The sequence below is a fragment of the Vigna unguiculata genome, chromosome 6, assembly GCF_037176805.1.
Source record: "Vigna unguiculata cultivar grain cowpea cultivar isolate G323 ecotype 2 chromosome 6, ASM3717680v1, whole genome shotgun sequence".
Lineage (NCBI taxonomy): Eukaryota > Viridiplantae > Streptophyta > Magnoliopsida > Fabales > Fabaceae > Vigna > Vigna unguiculata.
In genome coordinates, this window is record NC_140797.1 from 2,418,167 (window position 1) to 2,426,099 (window position 7,933).

Genomic DNA, 7,933 nt, shown 5'->3' on the forward strand with positions numbered 1-7,933 from the left:
AAATTGATCTAAACAATGTTTGGAAGTACCACGTGTCAAAAACTAGGTATGTCACATGTCAAAATTTAGACCATCTTCTATCTTAAACTACTGTGATTTTAAGACATGACATCTTCTAAGTAAAAGATGACCCAACTTGATATGACAAACCTAGATTTTGACATGTAACACTCCCGATCCGCATTAATGCATATTTAACATAAAGAGTCATGTGAAGATTTTTTTTATCTTAAAAAAAACATGTACTCAATTGAATGTTTTTAAAATAAAATTTTGAAACAAATAAAAGTTTAAAAATAAATATGAAATTATTAAGTCTTATTTATTTGAAAAACTCGACAAATCCCTTACAGAAACATGAATTCATTTTTATGCTCTACTCAAATTCCGCCACACATTTAAAAGAATCTCTTTAATCCAACAAATAGTAGAAAGTATATAACCAACTCCCATATTGATGAATACATATATGAAATAAAGAACAAAAACACAACACTTCAAGAGAGACAACATAAACTATAAAGAAATGTTACTCTGATAAATAAATAATTAATTTCTTTATTTTGTATTTGCTAAATTCGTAATATATAATATTAATTATTTACTGTTTGAAATGCTAGGTTTTATCCAATTTTCTTCAAATGTATTCGTGTCCCATTCAAATTTTAGACGTCAGTGTGGACAAAAATGAGCTTGGTCAGCAACTTAAAAAAGTAATCAAAATTCATTTTAAAAAAGTCAAAGTGACATGGGTTGTGTCAAAACTGTGTCCAAATTGTGTTCAAATATCATTTTCAATAGAAATAATATTTTCCTATATAGAAAAAGAACTAAAGGTGGTTTGTGATTTTGCTGAGGCGAGGTGGTACCCACCCCAAAACCATGACGCCCTTCACTCTAGCCTCTAGCTCTATGGGCGCGCTTCTTAAAAACATGGTACGATTTACCTCCATGCCTACATTATATAATCATCTGCAGCATTAAAATTTTTCCATGTACTGATCCTGTGCGAGCATGTGTTGGTCGTGGCTATCGGAGTTTGATGATGTCGCTCCCATGAATAAGAAACATAACTTAGAGGAGATTCCGGAAGAATCAGAACTTGGAATCGATGGTGATGCCACTCCGGAGCTTCAAGAAGCGTGCATTGGCTTGGAAAAGGAATTGGAAGTTCTGAGAATGGGCATGGACGTGGGAATTTGTGCCCTCTGCCTTGGTTTCTGTTATGCGCTTTCGCCCTCCGCAAAGCTTTTTCCGCGTCTAACTTCTTCCTTCTTCAGACTAAATCACCTTCTGTGAATTATGTACTGTTACTGTTAAATGTTATTTTGATTTAGGTTTTATTCGGTAGAAATACCAAAAAAGAATTATATAAAAATTGTACCGGATTCGATTTAACCCATATTTAAAAATGTTATCGTCCAACGCAAATTGAACTCGCAAGTTCGACTAGGTTGAGGGAGTTTAGCCCATTTTAAGAGTTCTTTCACTATTTCATTTACTAAATTTATAAAATAAACTTGTATTAATTAATTCCTATGCTGTGTTCAAGAAATGCTTCACATTCAAAAATTTTAAATAATGAATTTTTATGTTCCTCTTTTTTTCTTTTTCTACCAGTGCTATCTTTCAATCCTACACTTCACAATGAAGTTCCTTATGTTTCACACCACATAGTTGCGGTCCATTTTTTTTAGGTTTAAATAGTCTTTTGGTCCTAGTTTTGGTCGACTTTTTTCACTTTGGTCCTACTTTTTAAATTGTTTTCAATTTGGTTCTATTTTTCGTTATATTTTTTCAATCAACTCCTTTTCGTTAACTCCGTCCAAATCATTAACGGATGTGAACAGTAACTGCCACGTGTCATCTTGTGATTTTTTTGATTTTTTTTTAATTTTTTTAATTTTTTTTTAATTTTTTTTAATTTTTTTTAATTTTTTTTAATTTTTTTTAATTTTTTTTTAATTTTTTTTATTTAAAAAAAATGTACACGTGTCAAGTTTATATTATGCCACGTGTCAGAATTAGATTTTTGTATTCAATTTGGTCCTATTATTCGTTATCTGTTTTCAATTTGGTCCTAGTTTTTTTTAAAAAATTTAACATTTTTTTCCTCTCAAATTGAGACAAAATTTAATTTGTAAATGCATATTTTTGTTAAATATTTTAATTTAGAATTAAATTTAGTTTAGAATTAAAACGAAAAAAAGCAATAACACCATTAATTTAAATTTTTTTTTTAATTTAGTATTTTTGTTCCTCTCCAAAGACAAAATACAATTTGTATATAAATGTTATATGAATATTCTTATTAAAATACATATTTTTATTAAATATTTTTAATTTAAAATTAGAGTTGGTTTAAAATTAAATATTTTTAACCTCTTAAAATTTTAAATTAATGGTGTTATTGCTTTTTTTCGTTTTAATTTTAAACTAAATTTAATTCTAAATTAAAATATTTAACAAAAATATGCATTTTAATATATACAAATTAAATTTTGTCTCAATTTGGAGAGGAAAAAAATGTTAAATTTTTTTAAAAAAACTAGGACCAAATTGAAAACAGATAACGAATAATAGGACCAAATTGAATACAAAAATCTAATTCTGACACGTGGCATAATATGAGCTTGACACGTGTACATTTTTTTTAAATAAAAAAAATTAAAAAAAAATTAAAAAAATTAAAAAAAAATCAAAAAAATCACAAAATGACACGTGGCAGTTACTGTTCACATCCGTTAATGATTTGGACGAAGTTAACGGAAAGGAGTTGATTGAAAAAATATAACGAAAAGTAGGACCAAATTGAAAACAATTTAAAAAGTAGGACCAAAATGAAAAAAGTCGACCAAAACTAGGACCAAAAGAGTATTTAAGCCTTTTTTTTACAATGGTTATGGTTTCCTGGTATAACTCTATTACATAGTTGCGGTCCATGTGTATTGACTATAACTCTATTACATATAACATGAAGTGCACAACAACGGTGGGAATGATTGACATAAGGGGCGGAAGAATGAAGGGACAGGGGAGCCACGGCTCCCCCAACCATTTTTTTTTACTTTATTTTTTATATATTTAAAAAATAATATTTATAAATTATTACTTTATTTATATTAATTGATTTTTATTTTATTTTATTTTTTATATATTTAAAAAAATATATTTATATATTACTACTTTATTTATATATTATTACTTTATTTATATATTTTTACCTTATTTATATTAATTTAGTTTGAAAAATCTTTTTTAAAATTTAAAAATCATGTTTTTTTCTCTATTATAATTTCTTATACTTTTTTATTTGGTTTCTCTCTTTCGTGCCTCAATCTCTTTCTCTTGTTTTATTTCCATATCAATTTTCACCATCAATTTCTTATTAGTTTCAAAATCAAATTGCACTACGACAAAATTGAAGAGTTAAGGAACATTTTGGACCGAACAATTTTTTCTATGTGGCTTTTCTACGCTCTAGGCATATCTCTATCTGTTAGAGATTATAAAATCATGCTTTAATTGTTAATCAAACTCTTCTTTGTGTAGATAGAGCTATTTTAGGCTTTGAAGTTGTGTAAGGGAAGAACAAGATTAGGAATCTACTCTAAGGTAAGGGAAGCTAATCATTTAGAAGTTATTAGTTTTCTTAAAATATTGAGTCTTGCTTTTAAGATTTAATTTGGGATATTCATAATTTTATCTTTTTGTAAATGGGTGAGAGGTGAAAAATTTATATTAGAAAAATTATGATAAAGAGTAAAAGAATTGATTCTTTTTTCAAGAGGAAGATTTGTGATGAAGATGAAAAAAATGCATCTACGTCATCTAAAATTGAGAAACTTCATGAGAATCCAAATATTGAAAAAAACGAAAAACAACTCTCTGAGGTTCCTAAAGTTACATATAATGAATTTGAAAATACTTTAGAACGTGATCCGGGGAAGCGTCTTCAAATTTGGCAATACCCACCAAATCAAATTGATGAGGTACGAAAGGCTTATCTAAAATGGGTCCATATCAAATGCGTCTAGAAAATTATCCATTGTCTGGTAAAGATGATCATCCAAGAAGATTTCAATACACATGGTTTAGCTTATTTCCTTCATGGTTAGAGTATTCGCCATTAAAAGATGCTACATATTGCTTACCGTGCTATCTTTTTAGTAAAAAACCAAGCGGACGACCTGGAATAAGTTTATTTTCATGGTTATAGGTAATTGAGTTTATTTTCATTGAATTCTAATTGGCAATAAGTTTATTGTCATCAACATGTTTTAACTTTTTGAATGTTATTTTATAGGTTTTAAAAGTTGGAGGAAAGTTAATAATGGAAAAAATTGTGCTTTCCTTAAACACATTGGGAAGGATCCTTGTTCATCACACAATATTGCAATGTCTGCTTGTCAAGACTTGTTAAATCAAAATTGTCACATTAAGAATGTTTTGGAAGTGCAAAGCTCAAATCAAATTATGAAGAATCGGTTACGTCTCAAGACTTCAATCGACACGGTTAATTTTTTATCACTTTAAGCTTGTGCTTTTAGAGGTCATGATGAAAGTACTGAATCGAGGAACCAAGGTAATTTTCTTGAGATGATAAAACTCATAGCATCATTCAATGACGAAGTTGCAAAAGTTGTTTTCGAAAATGCTCCATTCAATTCCAAATATACTTCACCTAAAATTCAAAATAAGTTGTTGAATATTTTTTCTAGTAAAGTGAAAAATCATATTCGTGAGGAAATTGGAGATTCCAGGTTTTGTATAGTTGTCGATGAAGCTTGTGATGAATCAAAAAGAGAGCAAATGGCTCTTGTTTTGAGATTCGTTGATAAAAATGGTTTTATTCAAGAGCGATTTTTTGATATTTTGCATGTTAAAGACATTGCAACAATAACTTTGAAGAATGAATTGTGTGTTGTACTATCTCGACATAATCTTAATGTTTCTAATATCCGTGGTCAAGGGTATGATGGTGCTAGCAATATGAGAGGAGAATGGAATGGATTACAAGCATTATTTTTGACTCATAGTCCTTATGCATATTATGTTCATTGTTTTGTCCATCGGTTACAACTTGCCTTGGTTGCAGCATCAAGAGAAGTTATTCCAATTCACCAATTCTTTTCAAAATTGACTTTTATTGTCAATAGTATTTGCTCTTCTAGTAAACGTCATGATGAGTTACAAGCTCCCAAGTTAGATGAAATTGCATATTTGTTAGAAATTGATGAGCTTGAAAAGGGTAAAGGGGCAAATCAAATTGGTACTTTAAAATGAGCTGGAGATACCTGTTGGAGCTCTCATTTCTCTTCTATTTGTAGCTTGATCAATATGTATGATGCAACTTGTTTAGTTTTAGAAAAAATTACTGTTGATGGATCTACTTATTCACAACGTGGTGATGATAATAATGCATACAAAAGCTTGACCTCATTTGAGTTTATACTGATCTTGTATTTGATGAGATAAATTATGGGGATAACAGATGTTCTTTGTCAAGCATTACAACAACAATATCAGGATATAGTTAATGTTATGCGTCTAGTTTGTTCTACAAAAGGACTTATTCAAAACTTGAGAGAAAATGGTTGGGATAAGTTATTAAAAACGTGACTTCTTTTTGTGAAAAACATGATATTTGGGGCTTCTTATGTAGCAAGGCAAGGACGCTCTCATCACCAAAAGGATCATATTACAGTGGAACATTATTTCAAAGTTGAAATATTCTTCGTTACCATTGATAAGCAATTACAAGAGTTAACTTGTAGATTTAATGACCAAGCAATGGAGTTATTAATTCTAAGCTCTACTTTGGATCCTAAGGATGCTTATAAAGCTTTTAATATTGATAAAATTTGCACTCTTGTGGAAAAATATTATCCCATGGATTTCAATGAGCAAGAAAAGATTAATTTGAATTTTCAACTTCAACATTTCATTATTGATGCTCGTCAAGATTCAAATTTGAAGAATTTATCAACAATGCAAGAGTTATGGTACATGTTTGGCAACAACAAAAAAGTCTAAAGTTTACTACTTGATAGATAGATTACTTCGTCTTATCATGACTCTTCTAGTTTCTACAGCTACAAATGAAAGATATTTTTTTTTTGCAATGAAAATAATCAAGAACAAGTTGAGAAATAAGATGGAGGCTGAATTTTTAGCAAGCACTATGATAATCTATATTGAAAGGGATATTGCAAACATCCAATCAAATTGAGAGTTTGTCAAATAAAAAACGAAAGCATAAAAGAGAGTGCAGCTTGGTAAATATATCTGCAATTTGTAGAGTCGAAGGAACAAATGGTAAAGATATAGTGCCAAGTTGAAGATGATGACGAGTAAAATGACAATCTGTTTCAATATTTTTGATTTGCTCATGAAAAACAGAGTTGCAAGAAATATGAATAACACTCTTAATGTCACAATGTAGAGGCGTAAGATCTTTCAAATAGATAACCATATTAGCAAGTAACAAATGTAGCCAAATAATCTCACAAGTAGTCAAAGCCATGGCACAATACTCAGCTTCTGTGGATGATCGAGGTGTAACATTTTGTTTCTTACTCTTCAATGATATAAGTGAATCATAGAAAAAAAACCACCCAATAGTGGATTTCCAATCATTAGGATCACCATTCCAATTCACATCACAATAGGAACTCAAGTCTAGAAAAAAACAAAAGAGACTGAAATTGAGTGCCCCGAAGATACCTAAGAATACAAAGAACAACACCCCAATGAAGTGTTGTGAGAGTTGAAACAAACTAACTAACACCATGAACAACATGTGCAATGTCTAGACGAGTCACAGTAAGATAAATTAAACTCCTAACAATAGTTCGATATAAAGTAGAATCAGTCAAAGGAACACCATCCGATGGGGATTATCACACACCTCTCTCAAGAGGAGTATCAACAATCTTGTTGCTAATAAGTCGAGCATGCTCAAATAGGTCAACAATATACTTAGACCGAGACAAGAGATAACCTTTGGAAAAAGAAACAACCTCAATACCCAAAAAGTAATGTATTACACCCATTAAAATCCATCACTAATAATAATAATCATATCATCAACATATAAGGATAGCAAAATTTGTCTTGCATTGGTTTTCCTGAAAAATAATGCAGAATCATGATGACTAGCAACAAAACTAAGAGAGACAATTACTGTAGAAAACTTCTGAAACCAAGCATGAGGTGCTTGTTTAAGACCATAGAGGGCTTTTTGAAGTCTACAAACTTCACAAGATTTGTGAGAGACACCTGGTGGTTGATTCATGTAGACTACCTAATGTAAATCCCATTGAAAATGACATTCTTAACATTCATTTGAAAAATCTTCCATTGAAAAAATAGAAGCGATGTCAATCAAGGTACGAACAATAGTCATCTTTGCCATATAATAAAATATTTCCTCATAATCCATGCAATATTCTTGGGTATATCCTTTAGCAGCAAGTCTAGCTTTATACCTTTGAACTGAGCCATCTGATTTTTTTTATATTTTGTGTACCCAACGAGATCCAATAGGACAGTTTCTTGGTGACAATGGAACTAGATCCCATGTAGGAGTCTAATGTAGAGCAATAAGTTCCTCAACCATAGCATTCTGATAAAGTGGATCACAAACAACGTCTTTGTAGGATGAAGGCTCATGAAGACGATGAATAGAGGCAATAAAAGCAGTAGTAATAAAAATAGGTGGAATAGGTGACAAAGAGGAACCATAACTTCAAGAGATGATTAAGCAGCATAGTAGGGGAATGAACAAGTACAACCTCTAGTGTAACACCCCAATTTTGGGATGTCACAAAAATTTAGAAAATAAACATGTTTAAAATGTACTAATAAAAAAAAATTAACTTGATTTAAATTACATGGTTCAAAACGTCAGTTTGTCTAAGAAAAAATCATA

General features: G+C 30.1%; 1 pseudogene; it reads left to right on the plus strand.

Annotated features, from left to right (window-relative positions):
• Nucleotides 1–3,752: 3,752 nt before the first annotated feature.
• On the plus strand, nt 3,753–6,232 carry LOC114187777 (uncharacterized; annotated as a pseudogene).
• Nucleotides 6,233–7,933: the final 1,701 nt, after the last annotated feature.